This window comes from Nipponia nippon, unplaced genomic scaffold (genome assembly GCF_047370975.1).
Source record: "Nipponia nippon isolate SJK-2023a ecotype South Korea unplaced genomic scaffold, ASM4737097v1 scaffold_11, whole genome shotgun sequence".
NCBI lineage: Eukaryota > Metazoa > Chordata > Aves > Pelecaniformes > Threskiornithidae > Nipponia > Nipponia nippon.
In genome coordinates, this window is record NW_028262302.1 from 28802429 (window position 1) to 28826547 (window position 24119).

The 24119-nt window shown below is 53.8% G+C and overlaps 1 long non-coding RNA gene across 1 annotated transcript; it reads right to left on the reverse strand.

The window, feature by feature from the left end:
* Nucleotides 1–11295: 11295 nt before the first annotated feature.
* LOC148056934 (uncharacterized) lies at nt 11296–16058 on the reverse strand. The gene is made up of 3 exons (XR_015702209.1): nt 15900–16058; nt 13751–14001; nt 11296–12154 (listed from the first exon to the last, which is right to left on the reverse strand). It is a non-coding gene; the product is annotated as an uncharacterized LOC148056934 (long non-coding RNA).
* Between the last annotated feature and the right edge of the window lie 8061 nt (nt 16059–24119).

The window sequence follows — 24119 nt, forward strand, 5'->3', positions numbered from 1 at the left end:
CCTACCCTTTTTTGAGTGGTGTCCAACCCCAAAGCGCATGTTCTTACCTGCTCGGTGGAAGACGGGGGAAGGCTCGAGCACCTTTCCAAGAAACACATGAGTCTCAGCGGGGTGCGGATCTCTCCTGGCTCCTCCTGCTCTTCGGCCAAATGATGGTTAGGAAAAAAGGGGGATGCAAAGTTGCAGCAAGCTGGAGAAAAGAGGCCGGTGGTGCAAACGCTCCCCGCAGCTGGTGTCTACACAGCTCGGCCGGTTGGTTAACAGTGGAGCTCTGATCAACAGGTACATTGATGTCAAGCTGGGACTTGTCTCCTCAGCGAGGAAAGGGAACAGCAGAGATTACTAAGCAATGCAGGAATGTGGTTTGTTTAATATGAGCCATCAACACAGAAGAGTAAAATAATGACAGATGTGTAATCACATTTCCTGCGTCTAAAACCATGAGATAGAGAATTTAAACACCACTTTTCCCAAGATCAAGAAGAGGAGCCGTTTGGCTAAGAACTCATTTGGTTACTAATTTCCTTAGCATTAAATCAGCTGTTTCCCGAATCTTTTGACATACTTTGCCGAAGCGCTCCAAGGACAGGGCTGCTCCCTGGCTCGCTTTGATGTGAGGGTAAGCAGGGCGAGAAGATGCTTTGGAAACACGGATATGCCGGCTGACCGAGCTGGCCCGGATCAGAGGTTCCCGAGCGTTGCTTAATTGGTTTATTTTAATGAAAGATGGTGAGATAAATTTCACGTGGCTCTTTATAGGGCGAGCGGCCAGTGGTGGGAGACAGAAATCAGGATCTGGGTTAAGCCAACCCTTCGAGGGCAGGCTGGGGGAAAAATGGAGCTGTTTCCCCAGGAAAAGCCTGGCAATCGTGGAAGGCCAGAGTTTGCTTTGGTTTGGTCTCTCCTGCAAGGCTGGCCTGCAGAAGGCATGTGGCTGAGGAACACCAGACCTGAAGCCCACCAAGACGGGGGGAAGAACTCGCTGCTCGGCCTCGGACTTTGCCTCTGGCCGCGGCAGTTTCCCAAAGGTCATGGGTGCAGGACCTGGAGGGGAGCGGTTACGAGCCATCCCCATGCTGCGGATGGCAGGGAAGGGCAGGGAGGGAACGGTGTCATTTGCTTGTCAGGTGTTTTTATTTGTCTCTTAAGATCAAAAGTGGGAAAAGCACCAAGCCAAGTGGGGAAGGTGCCACCGAGCACAGCAGCCAGCTTTAGAGGGACTCCGGTCTGCCTCTTTTCTGGATTTAGGAAGCATGTTGCTTGCCACTGGCCAAATTAGCAGCCCTTCCTCTGCTTCTCCTCCCTGGCTTTGCAGGATCTGTGGTCCCACATCACTTCACTCCTGTGCATCCATGGAATTTCTCAGGTGGCCTCAGAGAGTTGCAGAAACAGTGCTGGAGTGGAAAGCCCCCAGCGTATCCCGTCCTCCTGCCCCGGCACCGCAGCAAAGGGCAGGAAAGCAAGGCTCTGCAGACCCTGCAGCAGGCTCTGCTGAGAAACGGGGGTCTCCAAAGCATCCCCTGGCATGGTGGTGACCATGGAGGGGTCACTACACCAGCCTGAGATGCTGGTAAGGACACTGTCAACATTAGACCTAGGTTAGGTGTATTTTTCTGGTCCAGGAACAGGCCTGGGGTGCATGGGGAGCCAGGGGCAGAGCAGAGCAGCACCTCTTGGCCTTGGACCCTCCAAATTCAGCTTCATCTTCTGGATACTCAGATCTCCACAGCGACCCTATCTCCAGGAAACCCAGCCTGGTACCAGCGAGGTTTGCAGCTGGCCCCCGCACCAGCTCTCTCCACATCGCCACAGTCTGGAAGAAGCTCCTGGACCCTCATCCAGAGACCCTGGAGAACATCAAGAGAGCAGCTAAGCCTTGGTGGCCATGCGAGCCCCTCTGTGGTCTCCCCGGAGCTTGGTGGGGTGTCTGATCCTGCCTGTAGCCGTATTAGGGGAGCAGCACCCAGATGGACAGGGAATTTGCATGGCCCATCCCCGTCCCAGAGACATCATGGATGCCAGACACAAGCAGAGACACACAAAGCCAGGGGTTTAGGGAGCTGGGAAGGCCAAAAAGGAGGTACCCAAGGGTGCAGGACCACTCTCCCAGGCTGCAGGAGACCTTGCAAGGCTCCAGTGCGCTGGGGCTGCTGCAGCATGCAGAGAAAATGCATCCCCTAACAGGGAGCTCAGCCAGGACAGAGTTTATTCATTTATTTTGTATTTGCCATCGTGTCCCTGTGTTGGACACCTTCGCTGGTGCTGGCAAAGCTCCTTCTTGCTCACCGCCAGAGGAGCTGACCATACGGCTGATGTCCTTGTAGACCAGTGATGCCATCAGCACACATCTCCCTGGTGTGAGCTGGGGAATGGTCCTTTATTTCCAGGTAATTGAGCAAACAATGGTTCCTCCTCCAAAGGTGCCTAACGAGCAACGTCCCCCTATCTGTGACCACATCCATGCCTTCCTCCCTGGCTTTATCTGAGTGCACGAAGCCGCTGCCTCCTGCCATGGGAAAGGCAGCTCCTTCCCCTAAATGGACTTTAATTAGCCCGACTGCCTGCCAGCAGCTATTCTGGTGACACCCATGCTCCAGTTAAGTCTTGGTTTCACCCCAAATTGTGCAGAACCCAGGCATGGCTTGTCCCTGGCTGGTGGTGCAGAGAAACATCCGAGGCAGTGCTGGCAGAACTCAAAGCCCACGTTCTGCCTGGGGAATTAGGGGACAAATCCCTCCTCGGCCAACGCTGGGGTGGTATTGCTGATCATTGCATATTAAGGGATAACTGGGGATAAAAGGAAAACAGCCCGTGCAGTGAATTTGGGAGCTCATGGAAGAGTTTATGGAGCAGGAGCAGCCATTGGAGGCAGAGCAACCTGCCAGCCCTGCCTGCTCCGCCACAGCTCGCCCCGTGCCCGGGGCACAGACGGGTTCTCGGATGCGTCTCGTAGCCCCGTGGCTTCCGTTCAGAGCTGCAATTTCATCGCCACTTACTTTATTAAGAGTCACCTTGGGTGGGATGCAGACATCGGCTGCGAGCCGAGCTGAATCACACCCTCCCAGCCGGTCCTCTCTGCACAGGGAGTCTAGACGGCTGGCTGATGTGGAGACATCTCCTCTCCGAGATACCTGCGTGAGGTCTGGGGTGCTCCCCACATCAAAGGGCCCCTGAGCTACTAAAGTGAGGTTATAATTAAGCCACCCCAGGGCAAGAGGGAGAGCGTTTCTCCCAGCGCCAGCTGATCTCCCTCCATGGCTCCATCACTTGGGGTGGTGTCCTCTGCCACCATCCCGGGAGGTTTTTGCAGCTGTAGCAGGGGCTCCTGTCCGACGGCTTGCAGGGTTCATGCCTGCTTCATGCTGACCCCAGTCTGAAAACCAGAGAGCCAAACCTTCTTTGCAAGCAGGTCATGTTCTGCTGCCGGCTTCTGGGCTCCCTGGCACACAGGAAAAGGAGCCTGGAGTGGGGATGGGGACGCAGATGCATCAGGAGCTCCTTATACCGATTTGGTATATTGGTGCCAAAGTGTCCCAAAAACCAAGGGACAGCCTGGACAGCCATGGACTCAAAGGGCTGTCCTGAAGGGCAGAAGGAAGCTGAAACCCAAGAAATCTTTGCAAATACCACTGCAGCCTTCCAGCAATTCGCACCGTAGGTGACCGAGCATTGCAATGCAGCAGGTTGCAATTTTGACTTCAGAGAAAGCCCAGGAAAGCAGCCATTTAATTAACCAGAGGAACCTGCTCCACGTCACTCCCTTGCTGTAAAGTGCATTGGAGTCTCATCTTTAGCTACACAAAACGCCCCAAGAAACCCAATGCCTTGCAGGTGGCAGCTGCTGGATAATGTTTTCCCCTTTTAGTGGGGTTTTGTCCAGCTGGACCATTTCACCGAGCCAGCCGGTGACCACAAAAAAAGAGAAAATCGGCACAAGCAAGAAGGACGTAAGCTCTGGTGGGCAGGGAAAGAGAAGCCGACCACTGATCCTATGTGCCAGCACCAGGAGGGCCAGGCGTGACCTTGCCTTAACAAAAGCAGGGACACGCTCCTCAATTCGCTGTTAAAACCTAAGCTCTATAAAGTGACAATAAAGCCCACATTAAAGGATTAAAAACTGGTGAGGAGATCCCAGCAGGCAGTTGTTCACCAAAAACCTCCATGAAGTGGAGCGTTGCTGCTGGGGGTTTCACCGGGCCAGGCACTGAGCCAGCCGCCGGTCAGCCTTTTCACCCGTAATCCGGAGATGGCTGCAAAATCTCCGCTGGGAAATGGTGTGCGGCATCCCCTGTGCATGCAGCAGAGAGCACCCAAACCAGCGGGAAGATTTCTTTTTTTGTAGGGAGCTTAAAAATAGTACAAGTTTAAAGCAAATAATGGACTAAAAAGGGGATGTCTCATCCATCCAGCTGGCAGTTCAGATGAATAACCCCCAAAAGGGGGCTATTTGGTGGGGTGACATTCCCCCCCGCCCCCAGCGACTGGCTGAGCCTTAAGCGACGTGTCCAGCATCACCCCAGGCAGCCCCAAAGCTGGAAGCCAAACCCGGTCCTCCCAGCACAGCCCTCCTGCCTCAGGGATAACAAGCTCTCCGCCAAGACGATGCCCATTCCAAAATGCAGGGCTGGCTGCTCAGGCTGTAATTAATCTCCACGCAGGGAAAATCCCTGTTCCCGACTGGCCCTCCCCAGGCAGGCATGCCGAGATGCACCAGGCAGAGCAATCGAAGGCATCCTGCTGTCCCCGCGCAGCCCTGATGGCTTCATGGTCATCTTCTCTTCCCACCACGTCATTCACTCTCTGGATTGCCTTGGAATTGACTTTCCATTTTCCAAGAGAACGGTTTTTGCTTTGTTGTTTCTCTTTTTTATCAGCTGTTAAATCCCAAGTCTGTTGTGAACACAATTTGGGCGCATGCTCACAGCTACACAACGGCCTCATTTCCCAACAGAGGCAACTGGGGAAGGCTTCCTTGGGAGGCATACCGGGATAAAAAAAGAACACCCCTTTTTAAATGTGGAAACCTTGCTTGAAGCTGAGTAAGGATTTAAGGTTAGTAATATGCAAGGAGCAAGCCAATGCAAAATGACTTTTATGATTCACTCCATCTCCAACCTGGTCTAGAAGTCGTTGCAGACTTTGACTCAGATGATCAGCTACATTGAGACAAGAAGGACAATATCGATATAAAGACAAAACAGGATGCAGTGACATGACTTTATGGACTCGTTTATATCAGCCCCTGCCCAGCCAGAGTTCACCCATGGTTTGCTGTGTTCATCCCACTGGGTACAGTCGTGCTGAAGGGGATGGGCTGGAGCAGAGGACAAGAAATGGGACCTGTTCATTTACGTGCACCCTGATCCTGGAGCACGAGGGGCCGAGGGTGACCAGGAGAACCGCTGGAATGTCGCTCTGCTCACAGAGCCGTTCCCCTTCCTCCCACGGCTTTTGCAGATTTGCTCCTCGTATAGCAACGCTGGTTTGAATTTGAGGCAAGAGAAATTACCCAACCTTGCTGCCCTGAGCAGCTCCAGGGTAGTGGGTAAATGCAGGAACTTGTCAGTGCTGCAGTCGATTTGCAGATTATTTATTTGCTTATTAGAACACATTTGGCTAATATTTTCTGGGGTGCTCCATAGTATGAGCTAATAAATCTTCCCTGGAGACCCACCAGCAGCTTGCTTGATGACCAGCTTGAAGGCATCCCTAATTAAACCAGTTTTGCCTTCCTAATAGAGCCCTAGAAGCCAGTCAGCAGAGCAGGAGGTGTTTACCTACCTGCCACCCTTTGATGACAGGAGTGGAGGTGAGGAGGAGGAGGCTGGCCTGCCCGATGCCACGCCACGTGTCTCGTCACAGCCCCGACCTGCTGAGACCTCCTGCGGTGCCCGAGCTTGGGTCTGCGTGGGTGTGCACGCTGCGTGACCGTGGGCATGGGTCCTTCCACAGCTGCTCCTCTCCCACCGCCTCCTCTTGCATGGGATGGGGCGGCTGGGGGCGGGTGGAAGGGGCTCTTAGGGCAAACGGGGGACAGTGGCAGCCTCGCACTGCAGTATTTTCCCAGGGGAGATGTTTTGTGTATTCTGCGCAGGAAAGCCTGCCCACCTCCAATGTGTCGGGCACCCTCTTCCCATCCCAGCTTCTCCCCGCTTACGGCACCACCCGGCGGGCTCTTCTCCAGGGACCTGATGTCCCTCCCAAAACCCTGCTCTTCCCATCCCACCGAGACCTGCGCTTTGTTTCCTCTTGCCCCATCAAGGCGCTCATCCCTCTGGCATGGGGAATGCCTCTTCCTGACACAGCTCAAGCATTGCAAAAATGCGTCCCGGCTGGCTGGGGCTGAGGGAGCAGCACACCACGGGCAGGCATCCCGAATCCGCCTCTTCTCCAGCCTGGGGCCAACAGCCCCGTCCACCACCCCTCGCCCCTTCCTCGCCTGCCTCTTCCTCGCGCCTCTCCCCCGCCCACAAAACAAGAAGCCTTTGTCTGCTCCCCTCCGTTCGGAGGAGCACGAATGGTTTGAACTTTCCCTGAGTGAGCTTTTCCCCGCCAGCAGGACTGTGTGCTGTGCCGATGCCAGGTATTAACTAAGAGGATGACTCAACAAACCGGTTCAGACCAAGCAAGAACAACCCTTCGCTTTTCTTCCAAGACTCCGGCTCAGCCCAGCACAGGCTGTTCTGGAGCATCAGAAAAGGTTAGTTAACTTGAAATATAACTTTTTAAACGGTTTATTACATCTCCCCTCCTTTGGGTTGCAGCTGGTATGGGACGATGATGGAAATGCAATCAAGGCGATCATTCCAAGGTAGTTTTTCCCTAAATTTTTCTGTCTGGTTTCAAGGTTTCCCTGTGAGATCTTGGCATGTATTTTGCAGAATAGATGTCCTACATGGCATGTACTACCAGAAGTGGCATATGCCACGGGATGGAGATGGAAGACTTTGGCAAGGGCGAGCTCCCCGCTTTGCATATTTCCAGATCAGCAGAGACTCCTGAGCACCCCAGCAGCCTCGGCGGGACGGCTTTCACTTGTGATGGGGCAAAGGCACATGGCACGGAGGGACCCATCCTGCTCACGGAGGATCAGTGGCTCCAGCTGGAACAGGGAGCAGAGGCAGTACTGGAGGCTTCAGCTTGGCAAAGCTGCAACACCGAAGTGGGCTGATAAAGGCAGCAGTTAAAAGTAAAAAACAAACTAGAAAAGACTACAAAATTCCAAGCAGCCTGCAGCCTGGGAAACACGGCTGGGCAGGGCCGTGCCGGAGGCTGGAGCTGCTCTTTGGGATCGAAGCTGCCATTTCCATGGCAAGCATCATTAATGCTGTGTTTTTCTCTGCTGCTCCAGAGACTCTTCCAAGCCCCAGAGCCCCAGTGCTGCCAGGAGCCCCGCTGGTAGCAACCCGCACGGCTTGGGATTGCTCCGGCAGCCCTGGCTGATGGGGACACTGCAGGAGGTGGAGGGGAAGCCTCCAATTTTCATGTTGCAGCCTCTCCTCTGGCTGGTGGTGGGGTCTGCGCTGGCCTCAGAGCTGCCGGCATGCTCGGTCCCATGGGTACTGCCCCACGCATCCCGGCCGAGCCATCTCGGCCACTGGCTGCTGGTGGCCCTGCCACGTTCAAGTCACTGCAAGGGGATAACGCATCCGGGAGACGTCTCCCTTTGCTTTCTTGTTGACAACATGGACAAAGAGCAGGAGGCAGGACAGAAACACGGGATGTGAAGCAGCAGTGCCCAAGTGTGGGGCAGAAAAGCCTCACTGGGTTTGGGAGCACCAAGGGAGGACAAGGGGTTGATTTGTGCATGCCAACGCACTGGAGGTTTGTCCTGCCCATGGCTCACTGGCATTTGGAGAGAAGGAAGCCAGGAGGTCTTTGATAACATAACATCCACGCCCAGCTCCACCAGGAGAAATCTTGCAATCAGCTGGGACTGCCCCAGCAGAGAAAGGAGCAAGACCAGTTCAGGAGGATTGCGCCAAGCTGGGCAGTGACCTGCAAATGCAACCCAGGGAGAACAACTTCAAAGCGATGCGGAGGCGGGAAACCAGCTCCCCCTGCATCTGCAAGGGGCTCCAGACCAGAGAGGGGCTCTGCAAACTGCGTCCCGTGGCCGAGCGGAGGGTGAGGAGCACGCAGCCATGAGCACGCTGCGTGTCGGGATGTCCCCAGCCCCTGCGGAGCCCAAGCAGAGCCATGCCCCTGGCATCACCGGTAGCCTGTGCTCCTCACTGCCCATCTTCCCTCCATCCAGCAAACAGATGGGCTGGGAATTGTTTGTCCTGTATTATTCCACAGGGATGGACAACTTCCGCGCAGCGTTACCCGAGCCGTCGCGATTCCAGCCTCGTGCCCCAAGCAGAGCAGGGGGACAGGGATGAGCTGTGGGTTTGCGATGGAAGGAGGCCGGGGAGCAGCAGAGCTGCTCCATGCAGAGAACCAAGCGAGGCCAGGGTGGGAGGGAAGGTTTCCCAGTGTCAAAACATTTCATTTGGATGTTTTTCTACATGAAGCTTTCTGCTTCCAAACAACCAGCACTTTCTGTTCAGCGGCTGACCTCAGTGGGAAGAAAAATTGCTGCACAAAAGGGACAGCGAGCCTGACGCCAGAAGCATAAACTCGGCGCTGGTCCCATGAGCAGTTCTGGGTGGGTCCAGACAAGGCATTTTTCAGAGCTTTTGTTAAAAATAGTGAAATAAAAAGCCCTCAAAAATCTGATTTTTTTTGAGAACTCTAAAGCACAGTTGGTTTGGACCCCCTCTGCCAGCACCCTCATAGTTTTCTGGTTTGCCCCCTACACCAAAAGCATCCATATCTGCCCTGTTACTTCATCTTCTCTGAGATCCTTTTGCTCATTCACATTAACAGAAAAACATCACCCCGATTAATAAACCCTGCAAGAGCCACTGAAATCCTGAGCGTCTCATCAACCCTCAGAGCAGTAGCCTGGTTTTATTCCTCTTTCTGCATTATTGCTTCCTTTACTTGGCTGTGGAGATCGTTGCAATTTATATCCATGGTTTTATGAATTGCGGAGAGTCCATTCACCTCTTCTGCACAAAGTGCTGGCCGTTTGGCCCCTCTGCCCATGCAGGGCTCCCAGACACATCTCCCTTGGGAGGCCACCTGCCTCTTGGGCACGCACGGCTGAAGAACCCCAATGGATCTTAATTAAATTAAAAATAAATATGCTGCGCAGGGGAGCAATAGCATTTTGGTGACTGCTGAAGGACCTTCCCAATAAGACCTTCTCCAGAAGGAGGAGATATTTCACAGAAGATGCTTCACTATTTTGACCCGTCAGCTGTCGATTCAGGGTGAATTTGCCACGTTTTGCTCTGCAGGGAAAGCCACCACGGAGCACATCGGTGGTGGGAGAGACCCGGGATGTGGCAATTGCAAGCTGATTTCCCATTACAATGGCTGACAAAACCGAGCTATGGTTTGGCAAACTGCATACTCAAAATGTCTCAAAGAGAGTTTTGGACTAGCTAAAAAGTCCTATTTCTGCTTGTTCTACAGAAAAATTTGTCTTGATTTTTTTTTTTCCAAGGCGGGGCAATTATTTCACTCTTACCTCAATTAATTTTAAAATGTGCTTAAGAGGAGAAAGGAGAGAAGAGGAAACTTATACCCAAATTTTCCATAGTACTGGGCCTGTGCTGAAATAGATCTGAGCTAAGCCACCCATGAGATTTGCTTCCCAATCCCAGGCTGGGAGTTTTCCGAGGGACACATGGGGAAGGAAACCCAGCCTGGGAAGATCGCTGGGATTCAGGGGTGGCTGCAGGATTCGCCCATTGGGTCATCTGGAGGCTTCTGTTTGGGGGTTTAACTGCTGGTTTGGGGGTTCGGCTGCAGTATCCATCATTCTGGATGCTCCAGTGAGCGTCCCTCACTGGAGCCCAGTGCTTGGCACGGCTGTGGTCTCTGACTCCCTTCCAAGCACTTCCCTGGAGCCCCAAAATTGGCATCTAATAGGGTCACTGCTCACACTGGCAATCCGTCCGAAGGTCCAGACATGGCAGACAGGGATGCGCTTGTGGGATTTCCAAGAAAATGCCAATTAGGTACTTCTCTGCCCTCTGGGTGCTTCGGGACCCCGTCCTGAATGTGTGCGCTGCACCCAGGACTGGGCATCTCTGACTGCCCGGTTGCCACCATGCGCTGTTATGACCCCGTTTCATTACTTTAATTCACGATGTTTATAAATGATATATAAATCCCTGCATCTCCTGCTAGGTATCGATGCTATTACCTGAAGGAGTTAAAAATGCCTGTAGAGCTCTCTAAGTCTCTTTAATGATGAGAAATAAAGGAAAGCCTCGGCAGGGTTGGGTGCTGTTCTGCACTGATGAACCAGTGTCTTGCTCCAGCAAGAAATGATCTCGTTATGGTCTCCCCTAACGAACTCTCTCCCAGGAGCCAGCCAAGCTGCCTCAGAGCCCAATGGTAAAATGCGGGATGTATTGTTCATCCAAAAGCCACAGGCAAAATGCTTTATGTGCATAAAATGCCAAGAGGCAGCCAGACTGTGGGAGATGCAAGAGGGAGAAGGTGAAGCCCCTGCACCCACCCAAGTGTCACAGCCTCCCAGGGCTGGGAACGGGGCGATGGGCGCACACCAGTGTAGCATCCAGGTGCTTTCTGAGCCTGCCTGTTTTCTCGGTTCCAGCAGCATCCCATGGCGATGAGCTGCACGGCCCAATGGTGCAGTGAGTGCAAAAATACTCCCTTCAGCACGACTGGGGTTGCAAGCTGCCTCTTTGGTTTTCCCATGTGTTCCCCGGTGGGGACATCAAGGGATGCTCTTGCCTTCAGGAAGCACAGCCGGGCTGGATCAGTCATTCCAGCTGGCTATGGCACCTGCGTGGACTTTATTTGTGACTCCAGGCATTAAATCCCAGACTCCCATCCCCGACTGGGAAAGTGGGAACAGAAATGGGTGTCTGCAGGCAGCAGCTTCGGGGCTGGCTCACAAAGCTTGTGTAAATCCCAGCTGGGTCTTCAAATCTGGGTCACCCACATCCACCCAGCCCCTTCAGCCACCTGCCCCACCAAAATCCAGGCTCAGGACCCAAAAAACAACCGTGGGCTTCCCAACCCTCCCCTTCCCTTCCCCAAGGTTATTTGTAGAGCTGAGGAACCAGTGCCAGCTTTTTGTCTGGAAGAGAATTCCAGGAGAAGAAAAGACACAGGGAAAAACATCGCTTGCAAGAGAGGGTTTGCTTGGGTCGACCTCTAGTAGGAGCCCGTTTAATTCAGCATCATTTTCATGGATGAACTGTGGCAGGTGGAGGGGTTTTCTCCATCCCTTGGATACTTTGCTGTAGGGCGTTCAGAGCTGCTGCATGCCAGGATTGCTAGGAGCGCGCTCCACACATGCAAACTTGTTTCAAAAACATTTTGAAATTTCCCAGGAAACAAATTTCCAAAGAACTGGAGGTTGGGATGGATCTGGATCTTTTATTCCAGCTCTGATTAAAAAAGATAGCCTGTCTTGTCATGGAGAGGAAAGTTTGTCTCTAAAGGAAAAGTCAAAACGTGCCCTTGCGAGGGGGGTCAGCTGTGTTCCTGCAAAAACACCTCGGTCTTGATGAAACCGTCGTTTTCTGCCAGGAAAATTGCTTTATAACAAATTACCAGCCCATGGGAGATGGGATGTGACGGAAATCATCCACCATAGCCATGCCAAGGAGGAATCGCCGAAGCGAGCCGACAGTCCGGTACCAGGACCTCGCCGCTCCGAAGGCGTGCTGGCGGATTAACCCAATTCCCTAAAGTTTACCTTGGCTCCAGAAGACCCTTCCAAGCAATTCATGTGTTTCTGAGCTGACATTTAAAATGTTGGGAGGTTCTGCCTGGCTACAGAGTTCTTCTCTAATTACGTTCCAGCGCGTTGCTTGTCATGAACTTGTTAATAGCCTGATCCAGTGTGGGCAGATGGCAAGAGTCACATTTTGTCCACAAACACTTGTGTTTTGGACCTCCTCCTTGTCAGAGATTTACCCCGGGAGGGCTTTTTTTTCCAGTTTTCAGGACTTGCAATGACTTCATCCTGTTTTCTCGGTGCAGATCAGAAGTTTAATGGCAAAAAAAAAAAGTATTAATCCAGAGATGAGGTTTGCAGGGAATGCGAAAGAGCAGTGATCTGGGAAAAACAAGGCATAAGAAAACATGAGAATGTCAGTTCAATACTACAAGCATTAAAAAACCCCAACCCACAAACAACAAAAAAAAACCAAACAGAAAATGTGAAGAATTCCCACTGCTATTCACAGGAAGTTTGTTATGCTTTTTTTTTTTTTCTTTTTAAGACTAATATTTTGATTTTAAAACCTCTGGCCCTACATCTAGGGGTGGAGAATGTGCTAGTTTTGGCTGGGATGGAGTTAATTTTCTTCACAGTAGCTGGTATGGGGCTATGGTTTGGGTTTGTGCTGGAAACAATGTTGATAACACAGGGATGGTTTCGTTGTTGCTGAGCAGTGCTTACACACAGTCAAGGCCTTTTCTGCCTCTCACCCCACCAGCGAGGAGGCTGGGGGGCACAAGGAGCTGGGAGGGGACACGGCTGGGACAGCTGACCCCAGCTGACCACAGGGATCTCCCACACCGTATGGCGTCATGCTCAGCATATAGAGCTGGGGGAAGAAGAAGGAAGGGGGGGACGTTCGAAGCGATGGCGTTTGTCTTCCCAAGTCACCGTTACGCGTGATGGAGCCCTGCTTTCCATGATGGCTGAGCACCTCCCTGCCAGTGGGAAGCTGTGAATGAATTCCTTGTCTTGCTTTGCTTATGTGTGCGGCTTTTGCTTTCCCTATTAAACTGTCTTTATCTCAGCCCACGAGTTTTCTCACTTTTACCCTTCCGATTCTCTCCCCCATCCCACTGGGGGGGAGCGAGCGAGCGGCTGGGTGGGGCTGAACTGCCGGCTGGGGTTAAACCACGTCAGCAAGTCAGTCTGCTCCGTGCCCAGGAGCAACGAGCCAGGCTTTGGACATGCTCCATTTGAATGAACCAGCAACCGGGTTTTGGGAGCTGCCAAACTCCCTTGGCTCTGCGGGGCTCCCTCCACCCACGGGCGCAAGGCGGCAGGGGAGCAGCAACGCAATGGGTTGTATCTGCAACAGAGTGAGATGCATCCAGGTGGTGATTTGGGCTGGAAAGTCAGGATTTGCAGAGTTTGCTCACAATGCGCAGAAACAATCGCCCATCTAGGACCAGCGTGTGGGGCTTTCATCCCAGCTATAAGCAAAGTGGGGTTTAATGACACTGTTGCTTCTGCTCAGGCTGGAGACTACACGAACAGCCTCAGAAAGCTATGAGAAGTCAACAGGGGCTGTGCAATGCTAAGCTCAGCCCAAAAAGGAGATGCTTTGCTGCTCCCTCTTAATTACGATGCTCCTGAGTGACAGCAAAGGACTGCTTTTCTCTCCCCAGTCATCTCTGTGCCATCTATCTCCCAACAGTTCATTTTAATTATGCAATTATAGTGTGTACAAAGCTTTCTGTGAGCTTTAGTGGATAATTAAAACAGATGGTGAGCTTAATGGGACCAACTCCTTTTTCTTCTTTTAATTAATGTGTTAACAGTTTATGGGCCAACCTGTGGAAATCTGTTACTTAGCAGCTCTGTGGGTCTACAAGCCATCCTTGTGTATATGGCCCTGCCACACGCACAGACACACATGCACGGAGATGCTGTCCCAAACACGGTGGTGGCCTCAAGCACATCTCCACACACCTCATGTGTCACCTTGACGGTGTCCTGTACCTCACCAGTAAGACACAAGCACCCCTGAGGCGAGGCTGGATGGATGCAGGTCTTCCAGGCATGCACCGAACTCTTCCAGGACGAGGACACCCAAGCGTCTCTGAAGAAGACTTCTTGTTCATCTCAAACCTCTGCTGGAAGTGATGGGGGGGAGGAGGAGGAGGAAGGCATGGGCTGGGCACACGGGTAAGCCCCAGGGCACAATTCCCTCCACCTCCAGCCTGTGGGCAGAAAGGGGGATGGAAATGACCAGCAGTGGTCGGGGAGCAGCAAGGGGGCTCAGCAAGCCAGTAATGAGGGGCAGCCCTCCGAGGTGGAAAAGCGGGGAGGGGACAAGGCAGGACAGGTTTTGCCAGAGGCTGAGACAACACACCAGCATCCTACGATCGTTTCATGACACATGGCTGACAGCAGCCTCCAAAGTGACACCAGATGCTTTTGACACACGGTGCGGGTCTTCTGAGGCCAAGCAAAGCTGCAGATCTCATGTTCCCTGGAGGAGCCACTCCACTGGCAAGCACCAGGCATCGGGATGGACATGGAGCAGGGTGGGAGCAGATGGGACCCTGAAGCTGGGGTTATACTAGGAAGAGAAGCTCAGGGACAGGCAGGGCAGGGTGGCACAATGCAGGGAAGGTGAGGAGAGCAGGGCAAGGATGGACGTTTCCGAAGGAGCCCTCTCTTTGCCCAAGGTGCCTTGAGGTTGTGAGGTAAGGCAACAGCAGGCTGTGAAATCTCGGTGGCCTCAGCTGTGCCCGGTCTCTGCCGACGCAGGATCAAGCAGGCATCAAATGATGCCAGCAGGAGCCCTGTTCACAGCACCCAAAAGAAGGGTCCCCAAACAGCACGTATTTAACTTGCTGAGCTCCCCACCACAGGAGGCTGAGGATACCAGTAGTTATATGGGTTCACGAGGATACTGGAGAAGTTCATGGGACAGAAATCCACTGGGTTGCTAAATTCACAGAAGCCCCATCAGGAAGCCCTTGAGCTGGACACGTGAGATGAAGTATCCATCGCTGAATGGCTCTCACGAGCCCTTGGCAGTGGGACAGGAGGGGCCGGGAGGATTCACTGCAGCAGGGCAATGCACTGTTCTGCTGTCAAAAGTGCAAAGCCTAAGAGAAGCGTTTGGAGAGCTGCTTCCAAGCCTGTGGGTTGCTGGCAGGCATGTTACAGAAGCGGCTAGCATGATGAACTGATAATTTTTTTGTAAACTGGCCCTGGTTACGGTAACAAACAAGGCACAGGGCATAGCTGGAGGCGAATCCCATCCAGCCCACCGTTGGATTGGGGATAAATCACAGCCAAGGCACTGCCTGTGCCTTGGGCTCAGTTGGGCCACTGGGATTAGCTTCTTGAAAGAAGAGTGGTTTCATGGGAATGATCCCCGAGCGAAAAGGGTCACTTGATGCCATTTAACAAGAAAACCTCCCTACAGAGGTTTCCCTTGCCCCAGCCCTGATGCTTTTCCAGGCGTTTGGGTGCTGAGCCCCCCTCCGCGCTGTGGGGAAGGGGCCGTTTCTCACACACCAGGCAGCACACGAAGCTCTCGTGCGGCCAGAGGATGAGCACGGCTGGTCCGAGCAAGCTGGCAAGCTGAAATAATAATTCCCCGGTCAAGAGGAAAAACAATGTGTGTTATTTCTGAGAGCACTGGGTTTTTGTCTGGTTTTGATCTCATGCTTTTTATCTTGGACTGGATTGCAAAGCAGCTCTGCAGCCTCATGGAAGGACGCAGAGGTGCAAGGTGCTGTGCAAAATTAAGGATGAGCCCTGTTCAAGGATGCGTCCCCCGTGCACGGAGGGCAGACGAGGCCAGAGGGGATGGGGTCGCGCATCGATGCTGCAGGCTGGCGTGGGCTTCCACACATCTGCAGCCCAGCTGCTGGGCTATGGCTCGGCATTGCTCAGCTTTTCCAGCCCTTGTTTTAAAGTGATATTGAAAAATGTTAATGGCAGGGAGAGGGACACCTCAGCAAGGAAAGTGTGGCTCAGCAGCCGCATCCCGGCACCGGGAGCAGCCCTGCTTGGCACCGGAGGCATTTGGAGGTTGGAGGAATGGATTTGGAGGAAACCATCCAACCCTTTCCAGGCCAGACCGCGGGGATGTACTCACCCATGCTGTCCCCAGCAAAGGTCACCCAGTCGGGCCAGTATTAATCACCTTGCGCTGAGCCCTGTCCCCAGGCCGGGCTGCCCCAGATCCCCCCGTGCCCCTCTCCGGCGGCGGCTCGCTGGAGGACCATGCACTTCCTGGACCTTCCATTGCATAAGGAGCTCGTTGCTACAACAGAAATTACAAAAACCATGGAAACTGCTTGTCTCAGCCAAACTCAAACTTAACTGTATACACAGCATAAAATTTAGTTACTTTAAACTTGCATTTTTTTGGCTCAACTCTCCCGGCCACATCCTGAGCCCGAATGGATTGAATTACCGAGCACAAAATAAATTCCATCTGAGCAGGCTGCGGCCCTTGTCTCCCTGAACAAAGGCTGAGGTGTTTGCTTTGCCTTTTTTTTTTTTTTTGTCTTCTGGAAGAAAATGAGCTAATTTTGTTTGCATGGAGGAAGAGAGGCCGGGGTGCTGGGGCGAGCCGCACTAGCCATCATTCCCTGACATCAGCCACCTTCCCTGCAGCTCCATGCCAGGGACTGAAGGCGAGCAGAGCCGGAGCGGAGCCGGAGCGGAGAGCACCATGCCATCGCCTCTGGATCAGCCACAGTGCTGCTACCTCCAGCATCCTTCTGGCAGATGTCATCTGATGTGGCAGTGCCACCTCCCTTTGTCCCGGGAACCCCTCTCCTCCTTTGGAGCAGGGACCATGCGCCACGCGCTGCACAAAGACAGAGGGAAGGAGACTCCAAGTTTTTGGGAGGGTGGGTAGCAGGGACAGGGCTGCCTGGGGGCTCTCTTTTATCCTTAAATTGGGCAGGAGAATGAGGAGGAAGGAGGAGGGAGAGGGAAGTAGACAGTGGTGGCAGAAGAGCTGGAGGGGAGCTGCAAGCACGCACCGAGCGCCAGCATCCTCTGCCAGCCGGGGGGTGTCTCTGAGCCCCCTACCCAGCCATGGTGCATGAAACCCGGACATGCAGGGAGGGAAATGCCCCCAGCACTGCCCGAGCCTGGGGGTGTCGTGGTGGGGCAGGAGAGGTTTGCCTGGGCACGCCTGGGCTCCAGCAGACCACCACGGCACGGGTGGGATGGTGTCCACCCGTGCAAATGAGGCATTGCACGCCCCAGGTGATTCCCAGATGATAAACTCCAACTGAGGGGGTGTTCGGCAGCCAGACCCGTGCCACCACGCCCCGCTCTCACTGGCATGGGATGAATGTGGAGGAAGAAACCAGGGAGAAACCCCCATGGCCCCTCACCGGCTGCCTCCAGCCCGCGGCCGCCGCAGAGGGTGTCTCTGCGTGCATGCGTGGGAAGCGGCTCAGCCGGCTCTGCCTGTCCCTGCCCTCCTGCCGGCTGCACCTCACCTGTCCCCGCAGCCACTCCACCCTGGAGCCGACGTTCCCCGGCCCCATGGCGCTGGAGGGGGTTTAGTCCTCTGGCTTGCACACACCTGCAGACCCGCTCCATGGTCTTCTCCATGGAGGACATCTCCGTGGGGGTCTCGTCCCAAAGGGCCACAGGAGCCCCTGGTCCATGCTCGAATAAGCCCACCAGGAGAGCTGACCTCAAAGCCATTCTTAATGAGAGGGTCCCCCAAAACATGCTTTAGATATCCTCCAGCTCTTGGCTCGCAGTCCAACTACACATCGACCACACCTGCAGAAGTGCTGTAGGAAAGGAGTTTCTGAAAAGTTTTCCTTGATGAACCATAATTTGCTCAGAGCAACCAAAATGCTTTGTAATTTGCCCAATTAATTCTCCACTGGTGGCTCATGGCACCCTGAGTCTGGTCAAGGTGAAGGTTGCAGCCGGGAGGGAAAGCTGGAGCATTCCAGCCTGTATGACGATTCCTCAAGGGTGTTTTGGCTTATTTATTGCCTTTACTATTGCAATATTTTTGGAGAAAAACAAAAAGCAGGATGGGGTTACCACCGACACCTTCGCTATGGGGTTTGTGCATCGCGTCGGTGCAGAACCCAGCTAAGGGCTGGAGCTGTGGTGGCCACGGTTTGCTGTCACCCTACAGCTGCCACCGCTGCAGAGGGCTGTCACCGGCTCCTTGTGCCAGCCCCTTCTCACAGCCTCCCCAGTGAGCTGGAAATAACGGGATGGCTGTCGAGGACATGGGGGTGGTCTGCTGTGATTCATCACATCCTATTTTGCACACTGGAAGGGCAAGCAGCTCCTCAAAGATGGTCTTACCCAAAAGCGATGGATGCCCTGGAGCAGAAACAGCCCTTCTGTTCGTGGTGCCCCTCCTCAGGTGGGATGGACCACCCAGACTCTCGAGCATCCTTGGTGCTGGGGCTGAGCCACTCGGGGTGAATTCTTCCTCACACCTTCACATTTAGTAATGGTTTAATAATCATTTAATAATGATTCGCATACACTCCGTGGAGCTGTGGAGCAACAATTGCCCAGTTCCTTTATCGAAAACCACATCTGGCCGGGAAAGCTTGGCTCGGCCATGGCTTTGATCTCAGCTCCCCGCGACTCCGCCGCACCAATGCTCACCACATCGCCGGCGCCGAGGCTGGGTCACGCCTCCCCGTCGTGCCGTGGCATACCTGTGACCAGGCTCTCAGTGACCTACTGTCTTTTCCCAAATCATTGTACAGGAGTGACGTCGCTATTTCCACATGACGGTGCTGCAGCGATTTCCCGCAGCTGGGTTGCTCTAGCCCCTCCGCGATGAGCAGGTATGGCTGAAGAGGATGTCTACAAGGTGGACAAAAAAATCACAAGGGGTTCCCTCATCCTCCTCCATTTAATCTGCTTCTTGAGTGCCTTCTGCCTGGTGCTGGCTCTGCCAGGCTGGCACGGGGTGAGCAGGCAGCTCCGGTTCGGCAACGGGATGGCCGCATCCTCCATGGGAGCGGATGGAGGAAGAGGGAACCTTCTCAGCAGAGGTTTCCAAAGAGATCAACCCAATGAAATCACCATCCCAATCTGAGCTGAATCCGACAGCTGGCTTGGGCTAAAATGGAAAGGTTCATCCTCACCGTCCCCGAGAGCATCCCACCCATGAGGAAACGGGCATTCGCCTGTGCGGGGAGATGGCCTGGGGTCTTCACCGGCCCCACGGCCCCGGGACAGAGTTGTTGTCCTCAGCGCACGGCTTTTCTCCGGTCACAGCAGCTGACGCAGCATGAGGTTAGGAAGCACCACGGGTGCCCAGGAGCTGGGAAGCTACAGAGAAATCTTCTGCCAGACCCACAAGGATGGAGCGAGGGAGAAGCATGGCTGCAGACACGTTATTTGCAGAAAAAAAGCATGCAGGATCCGGCCTGACCCCTCGTTACACACGTCTGAGGAGCGATGTGCATATTAAAATAATCCCTTCAAAGAGACTGGTGAGGAGAGAGCACTGAAGTATTGATGAGCCAAGCTGGCACAGGCATTGATCTCAACGCGTTTGTGAATTTTATTAATAACCTTAGAGAGGGCACACAGCACCCCGGCACCACCTCACACAGACACGGCCCCCCCGCCGGCCGCCCCCCGCCAAGGCGTGAGAGCGCTGCAGCCAAGGACGAGCCGGACGGAGGTCCCCTCCTCTGGCCCCAGGCTGGGACAGCTCTTGCCCCACCGGTCTGGCTCTGCCTCTCTAAAGCCCGGAGCCTTGTCTTACACTCTTAGGGCTTTGCAAACAGAGGCACAAACAAGAAACAAGGGCAGAATTTGATGTTGCAGATAAATACCAATTAAAATAAAAAAAAAAAGAGCACGAAGCGGAGCCTCAAACGAGATTTCAGCTCTGCTTGCTCTGGGCTGTTTCAAGCAACTGCACAGGAATCCCCTCTCCATCTTTACGTCTCCCTTACACCCAGGCCAACCTCTGCTCCTGCAGAGCATCTCGGCACCCACGAGGGGCTCTCACCAATCCTGACCCAAAGCGGTCGGAGCAGCTCTGCTCTGCTGTCCTCCATGACTCTCGCCCTGATACGGATCAGAGGATTTTTGGGACTCTGCTATGAGACTTGCTGCATCTTGTTTCCAGACTGGCTTGGCTCTGCTTTCCTCACTGGGCTTTACAGGTAAACGAGATGGCTATCAACAAGGGCTTAAAATGACCCCCAGCCCTTGCTGCAGATAAGCCGGGATCTGGTGGGGAGAGCAGCGCCCAGCCCTGCACCTCCCGGGCAGGAGCTTCCAACATCGGAGTTGCTCCTGGCGAGGGGCTGGGCTGGATGCGGGGTCTGCTTTCGCCTGCCTCCTCCTCACCCCCAGGCCGGTGCAGCCTGCCTGGCTGCTGGTCCACACCAAAACCCCTCCGACCCGCGGGGAAGCCGCTTTCCCCATCCCCTTCACATTCCTGACTGACATATCTGCTAAAGAGCTCAAGCCTTGCGGAGGAGATGCAGCACGTCGGAAGAGCCATGGATCCCCAGGAAAGGTCTGTGGGCTCAGGAGGACCCAGAAACCCCCAAGACAAGCCCCTAACAAGCGATAGGACGAGAGGGAACGGCCTCAAGCTGCACCAGGGCAGGGTTAGGTTGGATATTAGGAAAAATTTCTTCACCCGAAGGGCTGTCAGGCCCTGGCCCAGGCTGCCCAGGGCAGGGGCTGAGTCCCCATCCCTGGAGGGATTTAAAAGCCGGGGAGATGTGGTGCTTAGGGCCATGGTTTAGTGGTGGGCTTGGCAGTGCTGGGGTAACGGTTGGACCTGATGATCTTCAAGGTCTCTTCCAACCTAAACAATTCTATTCTATGGTTGGATTCTATCCTATTCTAAGACCACATGCAGGACTTGACGCAGCACCAGCAGAGATGCTCCTCACCCTGTCGACTGCAGCAAGTGCCAGCTCTCCGCACCAGCAAATATTACTGAACTTCATCGTGTGTAAAGAATTTATCCTCACAAAACACCAGGAAGCCCAAACCATCCTGTTGTGGCCATTTTACGGGCAAAGAGAGAACGGCTGAATGAATCCCCTGGGAGTCTACAGTGGGATCTCCCCTCCTTGTGCTCCTGCCGTTACCATCAACTCCTCTTTCTCAAAGCAAAGGCTGCCCAGGCCCATGGGACCCCGCAAGACCTCCCCGTCCCACACACCTGGGAGTACAAGGAGGCAAAGAGAACAGGAGGAAAGAAAAAATATCAGTTATTTTCAGGATCACTTCAAAGACTGAATTTTCCTTTTTCTTTCCCTCTTTTTTCCAAAGGCACACCTCCATCTCACTTGGTTCCTCTGGAGCAAAGCTCTGCCAGCAAAGCCATGCCTGGTCCCCGTGCAGAGGCACCTGCACCTCCACTGCGGGGGACACCGCATCCCCCCCAGCTCTCCCACCACCGCAGCTGCCCCAGTGAGCAGAGCCATCGGTCTCCGTTTAGCTCTTTACTCAACCTCTTACCCCTGCACTTGTAAATCCTGGAAATGCTCATGGCGAGCAACCAGAGCGATGTCATCTGGGGCCGCTCTGACTCACCGCTGACGGACTCAAAACAGGGGGCACAGCCTAAAAAACACTGGGCAGCAGTGATTTACAGCCTGGTGCTCCGGCTGCTGATGCCCGCCAGCCCCAAGGTGACACTGCCTACGGAGGAAGAAAATTTATAGGGCCAAAGCTCTTTCCTCCCACCCCTCCGCTCTCCCAGAGGTGACACTGAGCTCACCGAGCCATGCTCGCATGATGGCCAGCCCCGGCCAGCCAGCAAGCTGGAGAGCATCCCGAAAGAGCATCTCCCACACACGGTGCCCATTGCACAAACTGGGAATAAAGGGGTACTGTGTCTGGGGCTGCGTGGGAAGGGCGGCCCCTCCTCTTCTTCCTCCCCATTTATCTGTCATTTCCAAGACAATTTCCCAGTCCCTTCCAGCTAATTATCTTTGGACTTTGAAAATTGCCCAAAAAGCCTGACAATGACAAACTCGTGGGTGAGGAGCCTGCAGTAGCTGGCCTGGCTGGAGCAGATTGAACCTTACCCTGCAAGGCCGTGCCTCCTGCTCTGGAGACCCCTGCTTGGCCCTGCATTTTTAAGCAAAATGCTGTCTTAATCGCATCCAGCTTCAGAGGGAGATGGTGGTGCATCACACATAGCTCAAATCATGACCACGGTCTATCAGCTAAAAGCAAGGTGTTACGTTTCCAGACACGTTCACCGCTCTCCTCTCCCCGTGCCATGACTCCTCCTGGGCCATATTTGAACCCTCCGTCCCCAGGGCCATGAATTACAGAGTGACGCACAAACCAGGATTGGGGACTTGGAGGGAGATTTGCAATTCAGAGCAGCCCCAAGACTGAATGAGACATCTCAGACCAGCAAATGGGAGAGGGCAAAACCTGAGACGCGGGCAGTCAGCACCAAAAATAAAATCACCCTTGGGTGCTCAACCAAGTGGATGCAAAGTGCTGAGCACCCCATCAGAGCCCCAGCCATCCACAGGGCCCTGGCCGTTCCCATGGGGCACCCCCGTCAGCCCCATGGTGGATGCAGGTGCCCCATGGGATGCTGCAGAGCTGGAGGGGACGCACGAGGGCGGGAGACCTTCTCTGAGATCAAGCTCCAGCCCCGTTGAGCAATCCCATGGGATGCTGGAGAGTTTGGGCGGATTTGGGGGTCAAAGACAGCAGCACTTGCAAGCTGGGAAACCTTCCTGACAAAACGAGGCGCCAGAAGCTCCATCTGATGGCACTTTTTTGGATTTACTGATGAAAAGATGGCTCAGAGACGGTCTGCAGGTACCCAGACGGCAAAGGATTCCTGTCAGGCGCTTCCTCCTCAGCCTTGAAGAAAATAATTGCGTGGCAAGAGCTAGGAGAGAGCAGATGACACGGGACAAATTAACTTGGGAGATAAAGTACAAGGGGCGAGCTCTAATGAGGTGAGAAGGAGGTTAGAAGTATTGACTACCACAAGTGTGAGGGACATGATAAATAGACGCACCCGTGAGAGATCTGAGGCAGGTTTTCATCCAAATACCAGCAGCGATTGCCACAGCTTGTGGTCCCCAGAGCCATCTGAGTGGTGAAAAGCTGGTCCTGTGCAGAAACCACAAACAGGAAAGAAGAGATGACAAGGGACGCTCCAAAACCCAGAATTTGTGAGGGGTTTGGGTGGGGATTTTTGCAAGGCAGATGAAGAAAAAAATAAATCACAGTAGAGAAGTCTACCCCCATCGATGCTTTTTTTGCACTGCCATGGCACCACACGGTACCACGGGCCAGCCCCGGGATGCAGAGCGGCTCTTGGAGGTGCTGGTGTCACCCTCTGTTTGGGCAGCCATGAAGCTCAGCAGAGCACCAGCTCTGAAGTCGCACAAGTGACCTGGAAAAGCGGCTGAATTCTGGTCCCGGGGAACTTCAGAGGAGGCAACAGATGCTGAACCTTCCTGTGTGATAAATATTGCAGGAGAGCTGTGATTTTCCTTTGCAGATACCTCTCCACAACGTGGGAGAGGGGACGCAGGGTGAAACAGTCCATGCATGGTTTGGAAACGGCCAAGGCACAGAGGTGTGCAGACAGGAGACACTGTAAAGACCAGGACTAGCACATGGCAGGGACCAGTGAGGGGACACCAGAGGTGTGGAGAAGTGATTTGGGGTTTCTCACAAAGCAAGAAGTAAGAGGCAGCTGGAGGAGTTATCAGGTGTCCGATTTAAAACTGACCGAAGGAGAGACTCATCTCTAAATTGTGGAATTTCCTGGGCAGGATACTGTGGAGAGCAAAAATATTCATATATGCAAAAAGGGAAAAGACAGGTCCACAAATGATAGCTCTACCAGTAGGCTTTACGCATGAGGTTCCCGGTGCAGCTTCTCCACCCCGGAATATCCTGGCGCCGCAGAGCTCGTCGATGGCCAGGCTGTGAACCTGGGGGTCTCCTAGCTGTTTGCTGCATCCCTTATTGCCAGAGAGAGGATGCTCACCTACAGGGGCTTTTTATCAGACGCAGGACATGGTTCACCTTGAACAAAAAGCCTGCTCTGTTGGTGATGGTGCTCCAAGGAAGACAAAAATTTGGGAACCAGCCTAAGATGGCCTCGAGTAGCATCACCTGAAGGAAAATGCCCAGATGATCTTGTTACAGCAGCGGACTAGACCTTTCTTGCCAGCAAGATCTGCTCTTGACTGTCCTCCCAGGCAGTGGAAAATGCTCCTGGTACCTGCTCAGAGAAACATTTTGGGTAGCCTTCCTGAGGAACAAGATCACTGATCCAGCTCTGCACTGAAGATGCTCATCCCTGTACAAATACAGAAAAGATACCCAAGAG